This window comes from Aotus nancymaae, unplaced genomic scaffold, assembly GCF_030222135.1.
Source record: "Aotus nancymaae isolate 86718 unplaced genomic scaffold, 86718_ANA_hifiasm-v0.15.2.pri h1tg000030l, whole genome shotgun sequence".
Taxonomy (NCBI): Eukaryota; Metazoa; Chordata; class Mammalia; order Primates; family Aotidae; genus Aotus; species Aotus nancymaae.
This window is the reverse complement of record NW_026988443.1, coordinates 19,081,856-19,094,663: the sequence shown is the minus strand read 5'-3', so window position 1 is coordinate 19,094,663 and position 12,808 is coordinate 19,081,856. Positions and strand designations below refer to the sequence as shown.

Below are 12,808 nucleotides of genomic sequence, written 5' to 3'. Positions count from 1 at the left end.
ATCAGACTTCATAGGTATTGTAATACAATGATAAAACCTTTGGCTTCACTTATTAAATATATACACAATCATAACAAAATTATAACATATATGACATAAAGACATAATTACAGCATCTTAAGAAAAAAAGACCTTTAATATATTTTGAATGTTTTCCAAATTAATTAAATACTCCCACACATATATTTAAAATTTTTCAGTAATTCTACATACATATTGTTTTATGATTTATTTTTAGGTAGAATTTAATATGCATATAGTACAAGATAAGAACATTTGCAGTACCCCAAAAGGCTTCCTCTTGCCCTTTCCAGTCAAAACTCTTTCCAGAGATAAACTGATATCTATCACCTATATAAATTTTTCTTGTTCTTGAACTTCATAAAATTGAATTATATAGGATGTATTCATTCTTGACTGACTTCTTCTATATAACATTTTGTTACATCTTGCTTTTAATCTAGCATTACATAATAAATGGTTTCTTCATCAAATTTCATTCAACAGAGATTTATGTGTTACTAATGAGATGACAGGCACCAGCTTAGAGACCATTGTGCAGGGATATTCACTATCCCCATTATGATTAAATAATATAGTGAGAGTCCAGCAGATAAAATAAAAAGAATATTTTAAAAAGCTGATACCATGTCATTATAAAGACAAAATAAATCATTGGTTTAAAGTGTTTGATTTCACAAAGCCATTTTAATGTTGGTGGTGGGTACAATCATTATTATTTTATTATATATAGAGAAAAAGGCAATTGTGGTCTAACTATGAAAATGCTTAAACAACCAAAGTGTTAGTAAAATACACAAGTCAAATTGATGTCAAGTTGATGTGTTAAAACTTCATTCATAGGTGAAAAGCCCTGGTATGTTTAATCTCATCACTCCAGACATTCAGTTCAATTGACCATTTGTGTAAGAATTTCCTATGTTTTTAAAATCATGTATTGTTTATGTGGTCACACCTATAAGATTTTATCAGATTCACTGGTTTTTTTTTTTTCTTTTGGAAGAGTGTGGCTGGGCAGAAATGACTGCAACAGCTATGTTGGAAAATTTGGTTATGACTTCAGTTTTTATTGAAACGTTTTGTAAGAAATCAGCTGTCAAACTTGAAAAGAGACCCACAGATAATTTAAAAGTGTGATTTTGTTTCCTATTTGTCTTGTAAGTCCCAAGAATACAAGTGAGAAGAAGCTTATAAATTATTATGATAAACCTGTTCCATTCATTTAGCTCACTAACTGCACTTGGACAGACAACATCTTCTACCTGAAAAGTGCTAGGTAGTTTGAACATTCTCATTTTCACTGGGGAATGGTTATGGTTTTGATCTCAAAGTTACAGTAACCAAAACAACAAATATATATTTGAATAGTTTTTCTGGCCTTATTTATTTTTGCTTTCCCCCTCCAAAATGAGCCTATTCTAGTAGTGAAAATAACTCTTCACTGAAATGAGAAAGGTGTAGACACTTCACCATTTATTTTGAAGTGGAGGCAGCAGCATCCCTTTCTTAAGATGAAAGGCAGAGCTACAAGCCAGGATGGGATCTTTATTTGCTCTTGGCCAGCCTCCTCTGGTTCACTCGCCTCCCTGTGCATTTGCTGATCTCCTTCTATTGAACTTCTTTCTTTTTGAGTTAACTGATGGTTTCTCATTGTTTGCAAACAAAAGCTTAATACAAATATTTCAGCATTAAAAGAAGAGGCAAAATAGCAGTATATGCTGCCAAATCTTTCTATTCGGAAGGATATACATTTCAATGTTTTGCTGGAACAAAAATGATTAAGACACAGTTCTTGTCCTTGACTTCTAGAATTTTTTTTGACCTAAACAATTATTGTTTTACACACACACACACACACACACAGGCTGAGATTGATTTATTCATTATTTTTTGTTATTAACACAGTATGGGCCAAATTTCTAATGTGCATGGTACAATGTGAAATGATATGTAAAAAAAAATGACAATGATTGCTCTTCATTTAAAAAATGAAAGAATAATATTTTATAAAAGCATTACATGATATAAATTTATTCGCAGTTATGCATTTCAAGATGATAGAATATGAATATCTTGTAAAAATCTAAGTATATTACAACTTGATTGTAGACACTAGCTACCTAAATTTTGATATTATAATCAAAACATGATTCACATCATCAACAGAGTTATGAAGATAAAACTTTTCTGTAAATTTTTCTTTCATAATAAAAACAAGCAGTAAGTCTAGACCAATACTGTGCTAAAAATCAATGCTTATTTAAATCTAGCCAGTGTGTATATGTGTGTGTATATGTGTGTGTGTGTGTATGCAAAACTCACACCTTTTGATCAAATAAAAAACATAATTGAATATTTGAACAAAGATGACTTGATGTGGACAAATGCAATTCCTCCAGGAACTAACTATAAGACAATTTCACATTTATGAGACCCCACTTTGTTATGATGAGCCCTAAATGTGCTATGGGAAGAAATTCCCCACAGCACCTATCAAGTGGGTGCTTCTGCCCAGGACTAAAATAGTCAATGAGTGATACTAAGATACAGAAACTGTGCCAAATCCGTAGTAAAGGTTAGAAGCATGTGTTATGACATGACACAAAACAGATTCCTTGAGGCCCAGCTCTGCCCACTTTGATACATCACACACATCTGTCTGGTATTGCAATTACAGTCTTGAGTAGGTTATCCCGTAACCCCTCTGACCTCCGTTTTTTCATTAGTAACATGGAAATACAATTACTATTTCAAATTTATATGCTATTTATGAAGATTAAATGAGGTATCTGACATAGAGTGTGTAACCCAGTGTTTATCATATAGGAGATGCTTTGCAACTGCTGCATGTTATTAGTATTAGTGTCACTCATTTTTTTGTTGTTATGCATTCTTTTGTCAGTTACTAATCTTATTTTTTCTTACTCTGTAATTTATTATTACAAGAAAATAGTCAGATTTTAGAGAAGCTGAAAGATAGTAAATATCTAAAATAGATATGGCCCATAATTTTATTTAAATAAATGGTGTTACACCTAATTGCAGGAGTTCAAACTTGTCATAACCCAATGGTCATCACTAAATGTTCCTATATACAGAAGGGAGATCCATGAAATAAACTAGGGTTTTCAATAGTTAATCCAGATTAATGAATGTGTTAACAATGATTGTTTCTACCAGATGGCCTCAGTTCTCACTGAAAACTAAATAAACCATAGCAACTGGGAATCAACATTTTGGTTCAGAAGTGATCATATTCTACAAAAATTTTCTCTTGGGTAGCATAGCCTCCAGGAATGAGTTAAAATGCAGTATTTTTCAAGAGGAATTACTGACAAGCTAACAGGTATTAACATAGAAACAGGTCAAACTTCAATTCTTTTTTTTTTTTTTTTTTAGTAAAATTACATGCAAAAAGCAAATTGGAGTTTTAGACAAGTCGGAAAGAGATGAATTGATCATGTTGGACGTCGGCATTGTGTATTTAACCCCTTCTAAATTCCAGTGATCAGGCGGGGTTTGTTATCTCCTTAAGCATTTCTGGAAGGACTTTAAAATAAATAGAATGTGATGGTCCCAGCAAGGAGTTAAAAGGCACTTGATAGATAATTAACCCTAAAAGGCAAAAATCAGTTAGACAAAAAGATGTTAGAAGCATCATTCCTTTTTGTTTGGATGAATATTTTTCTTTGAGTTCACCCAAACACTTCATTTATTTATATAAAGCTGAAAATATTTTTGACTGGAGCCCAAGCTCCAAATATTAAACCTATGTATGAGACGTTACAACTCCTTCATTCTTATAGAATAGCTGAATATACATATACATACATCAAGGGATATTTTCAGTGATTAAGGTGGACTAAGAAAATAATGGTAGATATTTAAAAATATTTCTCTAAGCCTAAAATTATTTTCCTTGCTGTTATAAATGAAGAAACTGATAATAAAAGAGGTTAAATAAAAATTCTCCCAAGATCTGGCTGTTAGTAAATGTCAATGAGAGGATTTGAACTGATTTTGGCCTGATTTAAGAAGCGTGACTCATCATTCTATATACCCATCGATATGTACAAATGTAAATCTGTTTAAATATTCTCCAAAAAATATGACATTAATTAAGACAATATTAATTCAGTTGATAGAATCTCAAGATGTAATATCTACTTAATTATAATTTTAAAATTTATCTTTTTATGTTTTAAGCTACCTATAGGTAGTTTCTTAATATGTTCCCCTATGCATTAAGAATCCAGGCTTATTTCACATTCAGTGCTTCTTAATCTATCCTTAACCTAGGAGAAATGAATTGCTAGTGAATTTTAAATTAGTTCTTCAATACTAGTTAAATGAATCCCTTATTTTTTAAGATTGACTAATAATCAGAATTGCAGATGATCTGTATTCTATTATGAATATGAGGGACCTAATGACACACTACAGAAAAAAAGTATATCAATGAGTCTCCTTGGGAATTCAGAAAGAAATTGAGCTTGTCCATTGCTGTCAGCCTGACCTTCAAGATATGACAAGATGCCAAAGGGGGGAAAATTACCTAAGATTTTCAGAAACTCAGAGACATAAAGAGAGTATTTTGAAAAAGAAAAAAAATCCACTCCTTTCCCAATTCACAATTAGGGTTGCATAATGCTTAAATTCTGTGTTATTTTATGTGCAGACAGTGATGGTTGAAAACCATATACCTACTCAAAAATCGCAGACCAAACATATTTATGCATATATATATATATATATATGTATTCTCATCTCTAAATTTATCCTCTATCCTTGTAATTAAACCACCAGACAGGAAGTCCAAAAAAGACAGAATAGACATGTTCCACTGCTTCTTGTTAAACTAAATGCATAAGTGTATATGGCAGGATCTGGGGTATTGAATCTTGTTTCTTTATTCAAGATGTTATATTCTTCATAAAACTCAATGGTAAGGTAGTTTCTTGCCTAGGAACTGCCTGGGGTAAGGTGTGAGAGCAAACAAATACATATGGTACCTCCTGTACTGTGCTCACCACTGTTCATTTAATTCTCATAATACATATTATCATTGCTTCTATTTTACAAATGAGGAAATTGAGGCAAAGAGCACTTTACTGACTTAAACACAGTGACATAGCTGTAAATAATGGAGCCAGAATTTTAACCCAGGTGATCTGTCTTCAAAGTCTACTCCTTTCCCTATACTATGCTAGATAGCATGCCTCAGAAGATATTCCTTTATCAGCTTTATCATGTTGCTACAAGAGTTTAAAGGCATTCACAAAAATTACTCAGTGAAATGTCATTAAGGAGAACTTAATTTTATACTGATCAATTTGAATTGAATCCACTGGCTAGCTCTGTGGTAGTTATCACTTTAATCTTCAGTGTTCTTATTGTAAAATGTTAATACTAATATCAACCATAGGCTTGTACTGAATATTAAGCATCAAAAAATATGAATCACCTATAAAAGGACCTGTAACATACAACATACTTTAAAACTATAATTTTTTCCCATGAATATTGGTTTTGTCGACTCTTACAGTGGATAAAACAAACTATTTTCATTCTTCCAAGATAATAGTATACATCATGAATCACGGATCACATTAGTTGTGAGAAATAAAGCAGTCATCTTCCTTTAGTTCATTCTGTAGCCTACAGGAAGAAACTTGATGGAGACAGGAAGGAGATGAGACAAGGTTCCATCTGCCTTACCTACCATGAGCTCTAAAATAGATCCAACATCAAAGAGCAGAGTGTACAGGGTAGGCTGTGAAGCATTTGGAAGAAATATTTTTTTAGTTTATTATAAGAGGAAACAATGTGGAATTCATTCTTTGTACTGGGAAAAGGCTATATAAATCTGGAAACAATATTTTAAGAGAATCATGAAACCCATGAATATTTTCAGAACATTTTTGCAGATATTCCAATCCCTTTTCAAATGGTAGCTCATGCATTACAGGACAGGAAGAATGGGTCAATTAAATGTTCACTTGTGTGGAAGTGTGCAAATGCCATTGCAAGAACAGACTCTCAAACCTTTTACTGCAATCTTCCCTTTGTACAGATGAAGACCCTAATATGCCTTATTCATCGCCTGTGAACTTTTAAGGCACTGGGGCAATGGGACAAGCATGGAGCTTAACTCATGTTCATACCCACTAGTTAATCATGTTACTTTGTGTAATCTCTCTAAACCTAAATTTTTATCTTTGCTATTGGCAAAGGCATAATAAGGTACCTATATCAAGGAGTGCAGAGATGGACAGCAGCATGCAGGTGCCTCTAGTAGTGGATCCCTAGCAGTCAAGAAAACATAATTATTTAGATATTATCGAGAAGCTGTGATGTGCAAAGCACTATACTGTGCAGAGGAAATAGAATAATTAGATAGGCCCCTAACAAAAATTAATTTAAATGAATGGAAGAGTTTGAATAGGATTTGGAAGGACTAAGTAGGATTATACAATAAATCAGGTGACCTAGCTTATTAAGAATCACTACTGGGTTAAGAAATTCACAAGCATTTCTTGAGGTCTTTGGTAATGCCAGAAGACAGATCCAGCCTGCTAGAGATACACAATGAGTTCTGAGAAAAAAAATTCAGGAGGGAGGTGAAAGAACTAGGATCATTGGTGGGCTTCATAAATGAGGTTAGACTTGGAACATATATGACTTCATGCTAAATCACTCATGTTCTCTGACTATTCCCCACACACATTTTTACATACCAACCTTTTTTCTATTTTCCCAGGCAGATACAAGTTTTTTCAGTTAACCAAAAAAAAAAACCATGCAAAAACTATAACACATTTATTGATATGAGTAGGCTTTTTTTTCCTTCCAAAAGCCATTAACTAAACTATAATTCAAATAAGTTGATTCTGGGGCATCTCAAGTTTTCCTAAGATTCCTTCTTCTTCTGAGGAAATACTAAGAACTGATTAATTCGAATAAGTTGTGAATCAAGTGTTAAAATATAACTGAATTGTACAGTTAATTTTACTTTTCCTTGTTTTCTCCATTTCTTCCATGAAGTTATACAAGCTAGATTCCTACTGTTATTTAAAATGTTGTTCCTAGAAATACTAGTCCATCCTATACTCGTAAATTATTTTAGATTTCTTATACCCATCCTTCTTCTTTTGTCTTTATTCTATACAGTGGACATGATCCTGAGGTTGATTTTCGCTTGTGGTTGGCACTTTTTATTACTTGAGCAAGATATGCCAATATGAAAATAAGATACAGACTTACTTTCTCAAGGTATTATATAGGTATAGAAATAGAGAAATCAGCAGACAGAAAGATACATACATGCACACAAAGATACATTGATAATGATATGGTTTGGAACTGTCCCCACCCAAATCTCATACTGAAATGTAATCCCCAATGTTGGAGATGGGGACTGGTGAGGGATGACTCGTTCATGAGGGCAGATTTCTCATGAATGGTTTAGCACCATCCCCATTGGTTCTGTTATCACAATAGTGAGTTCTCATGTGATCTGGTCATTTAAAAGTGTGTAGCTTCTCACCCTTGCTCTCTTGCTCCTCCTCCGTCCATGTGATGTGCTGCTCCCACTTTGCCTTTCCCATGATTATAATTTTCTTGAGATCTCCCTAGAAACCAAGCAGATGCCTGTCATGCTTCCTGTATAAGCCTGCAGTACTGTGAGCCAAGTAAACCTCTTTTCTTTATAAATTACCCAGTCTCTGGTATTTCTTTATAGTAATGCAAAAATGGACTAACACAAATACATAAAAATATATTACGTATATTTAGATAATAGATAGATATTTAGACAGAACATCTGGGTAAGATCTTATTTCTGTGTCATACCTCTGGGTACTTTAGATATTCACTGCAACTCAGCCCCACATCTGTAAAATGGAAAAAGGAGTACCCATCTGATAGAGTTATCAGGAGGATTACACAAAGTAATATCTGCAAGTTGCCTGGACGACAGGCAAGCACTTCACTGGTATTTGAGAACCACTTATCAATCCTTATTGATTGGTTCTTGAAATCAACATTATCACTGAGTATCTGCATAAGAATATATTTTAAAATATAAATAAGTATTTATAAATGCTTTTTTATACCAGAATCAACTTCTGGGAAACACAAACTGTTTCTTAATTAATTATCTGGAATCATCATTCGCCTTTAGCTTAGCCTTTGTTAATTGTCTTAGCATCTTTAGATCCCAGATTCCAGGTCCTACTACCCAATTCTCAAATTCTGGGATTCTCCTAAACAATTTCAGATTCACTTGAAGTCACTGGTAAAAAAAAAAATCCAGTACATGCATGACCTCGACAGAGAACATGTAAACAGATGTTAAATGACAGAGAAATGTTATATCTATATATTGACATATTTATATATAAATGTTAACATTTCAGTCCTTGGGCTTTGTATATCGTATTGACTAAAACACTACTAATAGAATCATCAGAAAACATTCATATTTTTAGTAAACAAAAATTATTTTCATATTTACGGCTTTATATGATTTACCTAAAAGCCCTGGAGAAAATCTGGTATCAGCTTAATTTTATAGATGAAGATACCAAGGATACAAAACCAGAACACAAAGCTATTTAATGACAGACTGAAAACTTAGATCCAAGCCTTTAGAATCCAAATCCCTTGGAAAATCTCTACACTCCATCAGGTTAACTATCAAAAACTTTTAACTATCAAGCTTCCTTTAGAAAATAACAAGCTTCAGTTTTTTTCTTTCTTCTTTTCCTTTCTTTTCAAACTGGTAAGAAATATTGAGGCCCAAAGAGTGGAAGTTCTTGTTTATATTATATAAAACTAATAAAACATATAACGTGTTTTTTCCCCTGGTAATATTTACATTTTATATATAATGGGTTGGCCTCAAACTCTTCATGAGAAATGTTTACATAATCAGCCTAGACATGTAGTAGGCTGTACTGTCTAGATTTGTGTATGTACACTCTGTCAACACATGGAAAAATAGCTTAAGGATTCATTTCTCAAAAAATATCCCATCGTTAAGAGACTATGACTGTGTATTAGATAGATAGATAGATAGACAGATGATAGACATAGATATCTCTATAAATAAATATGTACATATCTACATATTTATGTAATGTGAATAATGTAAATATAATTCATGAATATAAAATAATATGAATATAATTTGTTTACTAAAACAAAATTATATAGATACAGATATATATAGATATCTCTATAGCTATGTAGATACCTATATATTTATAGAGTAGAATATGTATATCTATGTTTATATATTTATATATAAATATAGAGAGATGTAGATATCTATATTTCTCTCTTTATCTATAGATATCTATCAACAGATAGGTGATAAATAGGTAGGTAGATATAGATAGATAGATAGATAGAGGTGATATATAGATAGATATCTACAGATAGAGGGATCACTATCAACTTTTCATTATCCACTCATCCATACATGGACTTTGGGGTTATTTCATATATTGGCATTTGTGGATAATTCCAGAATAAACTTCAGAGTATAAATAATATCTCTTTGAGATCTTTCTTTCAATTCTTTTGAGTACTGTATATTTCCAATTATCTGAGGTATCTGAAGTACTCAAACTCTTAGTAGCAAAAGGTAGAATGGTGATTGTCAGGGGCTGTGGGGAGAGGGAAATAAGGAGTTCACTGGTTGTAGAGTTTCAGTTATGCAAGATGAAAAAGTTCTGGAGTTATGTTATGTACAATGGACATAATTAACAGTACGGTATTCTACACTTACATGTTTATTAATTAGTTTAAAAGAAAAAGAGTATCAGTCCACTTAAGCTATTGTAAAAGCTTTCTCTTAGGATAAATCTGTGTTTTGTTTGAGTAATATGATTAGAGGAGACATAAGGTTGCTTATGTATCATGTAATTTATGTATTTTCAAAGATTAAATTGTATCTTTAATCCTTAAGTATGAAAGAACATTTCCATCTCCTTCAACATCTGTACATTTGTTTGCTCAGCTTGGTCTTCCCCATCTTTTATTGTAAAGGTCACAGATGATATGTCTTTTTATGACCGTAAAGGCTACAGGCCTCCTATCCAATGGGAATTGTCAGTTCAATCATTCTAGGGTTATTTTAGGCAGACTCTGAACAAGTTGAATAATAATTTTTCTGTTCTCTTCTTCAGCTGGTCTTTCTAGGCATATGTTAAATAAGTTTTCAATTATTGCCAGAAATCCCAAGGAAGTGGAACTTACTTGTTATCTTAACGGTGGTTGAAGGAGTTTTAATGTCATCTGCTGGAACAACAGCTGAATGTGGGATGTTATATAACAGTCCCAGCATAACATTTATTGGGTAACAAAGTCAGATGTAGGCTGGATATGATAAAAATAAGTGAACTCATGTTGTATCCTCACGTAGAAATTAATCCTTGGTTTGACTCTAGCAGAATCACTTTTATTTTCATTTGAGTTGTCATTGATTGCAAATCTTTTACCTTTATTTATTTTTTTATTATGAAATATATGCCAAATTTACTCTAAAATGATTTACTCAGTATTATAAATAGTGAGTATCCATGTAGTATAAATATTTACAAGTATACACACAGAGGTTATAAATATAAGTCAAAACTATTCTACATATAATAACCTAAGAGTCAGAAGTTCTCTAATACTAGCTTTCTATATTTATAAGTTCATGTCATTAGGTTTTGATTTACTATTTTTAAATGCAGGGTGCTTGTGTAAACTATTTTGAAGGCCTGTACAACATCTAAATTTTTCTAGTTTAGATTTCTAATAATAAAATACTATTTTTCTAACAATAAATTATGATTTATTTTTCACATTATAATCCCTGCAGCAGCCTTGAAAGAAAGATAGGCATTACAATGTTCCAGATCAAAAAGGTAACAGGGCTTCTCAAAAAACCATCAGTTGGTAGACAATATATTGAGAAAATACAGTCAGGCCTGTCTGTCTTCAATACCAAATTCTCTCTATTACACCAAATATCCACTCACAACATGGCCCAAGATTTGGAAAATTCCCTGCTTTTGTTCCTAACTTATCTATAATAGAATATAAAATATTTCACAGATATTAGGAGAACATGACACATCTATTTCAATATAAAACTCAGAGTTAAAAATTGGAATCCACAAGTGGGAAGTTCTTAGGCAAGATCGTCTCAGAAATTTCCCTGAACATTCTTAAAGGCAAACTTCTATTCCTAGTTAAATCCTGACCATCAGCATGAGGGTTAATTTCAGTTTTTCTCATTTTTAAAATCCCTTTCCAGCTAGAAATCTAGCTTCGAAAGTCCCCAACTAATGATCTGAGTCAGATGACTCAGCAGAGAGCAAATATTATTCTATTCCCCAGCACTCTGTTACCTTTCACTCCCTCACTTTTCTTGCTGCAGTGAAAAATGATTCATATAAAGGAAACCAAAATAGTAAAAACAGAAAGAAACTATAAGAAATGCTGCTTAACAATTTCCAGTCATGGCTGGGGCTTGGAGAAGTTGAAAAGAGGCCCAGAACACTTACTTTTCAGCCATGCCTAGATGATGTTTTAGTTTCAGTATCAAGAGAATCATTTCCATGAAGGAGAGCTAAAGGAGACTGCAAAATCACATGTCTTTTCCTTGATCAGGAGCAGGAGCATTGTGCAGGGATCAGGCAGTGCCTGAAGAAGTCCCTGAAAGAAACTGATTATAAGAAACATGAAATACATGGGCTTCCTCCTTACCCACCTCCTTGCTGCCTCCACCCTCAGCTCCAGGGTCAGCCCAAAAAAGGCGTCTGAGTTTTATGAGAGATGTATTCAGTAACAAAAGAACAAGATTGAGCCTTGATAATTCAGGAAAATGTAACTTTGAGAAGGTTAAACTTACCATTTTTGTAAGCAGGCGTTCCTTCCAGAATACACATGAAAGGCCTGGGGACTTCTCTGTTTTTGTGATATTAAAAGAGAAAGAACTCCGCTTTTACTAAGTCAGACTCTCATTATTATTATTTTTTCTTTCCATTCTTTGCTGTGATCTCAGGGTGAGATTGAAAAAAAAGCAGAAAAAGAAAACACAAAGTATTTTTGTATTTAGCATCATGGGGATTCTTTTTGTGTGTTTGAATCATTATTGTACTGAAAAAAAAATGCCAGTTCCACTACTTAGAGTAAGAAGAAGCTGTCGATGCTTTTCCAACTCATACCACCACCTCCTTATCCACCCGAAGTCTTTGGCGAAACCATAAATATATATCAATTTGTTACATTCAGTTCTTGCGAGAGCTATATCAAATACAAAATGATCTTCCTTTAAAAAACGTTCCTCCCAAAGATCAAGCTCTCAAATTTACTGAGTTATGCGTGGTTGAGAACAAATAAATTCTCTCTGATAGCACTTAAAAGTGCATTGCTATAGAACCTGGAGTAAAAGGTTAATGTGTACCAGAAGAATAGAGTGAATTAGGAACATTGACCAAAATCACTTTCTGTAACCTGTACGGTTCCAAATTCTTGCCAAGATCCTATAACCATTTTGTCCTAACTACCAGGGAAGTTGTATTCTTCAACTTCATTCCAGGTTGAAGAATACTGGAAGGCCAAGTTAGATATCCAGCTATTCCTCTCTGGCACATTCATAAGGGACATGGCTTATAGAGAATTTAATGAGAAACATTCACAAGAAGGATCTTGGGAAAATAATTTTTTAACTGTTACCTAAAAGAAGTGTAAGAATGAGATGGTAATGATAAAATAATTTGAAAATTAT

General features: G+C 32.9%; 1 long non-coding RNA gene across 6 annotated transcripts in view; it reads right to left on the bottom strand.

Moving 5' to 3' along the window:
- The window catches only part of LOC105724165 (uncharacterized), an 85,787-nt gene that overhangs the window by 49,304 nt on the left and 23,675 nt on the right, over window positions 1-12,808 (bottom strand). For 3 of the 6 annotated variants that reach the window (XR_010344775.1, XR_010344776.1, XR_010344780.1), the window contains exons 5-7: window positions 11,930-12,077; window positions 11,583-11,733; window positions 7,568-7,652 (exon numbers count right to left, since the gene is read on the bottom strand). This is a non-coding gene — a long non-coding RNA (uncharacterized LOC105724165). Of the gene's footprint in view, window positions 1-2,309; window positions 3,637-7,567; window positions 7,653-11,582; window positions 11,744-11,929; window positions 12,078-12,808 lie in introns of those variants that run through there. The other 3 variants (XR_010344779.1, XR_010344777.1, XR_010344778.1) reach the window with 3 other exon arrangements.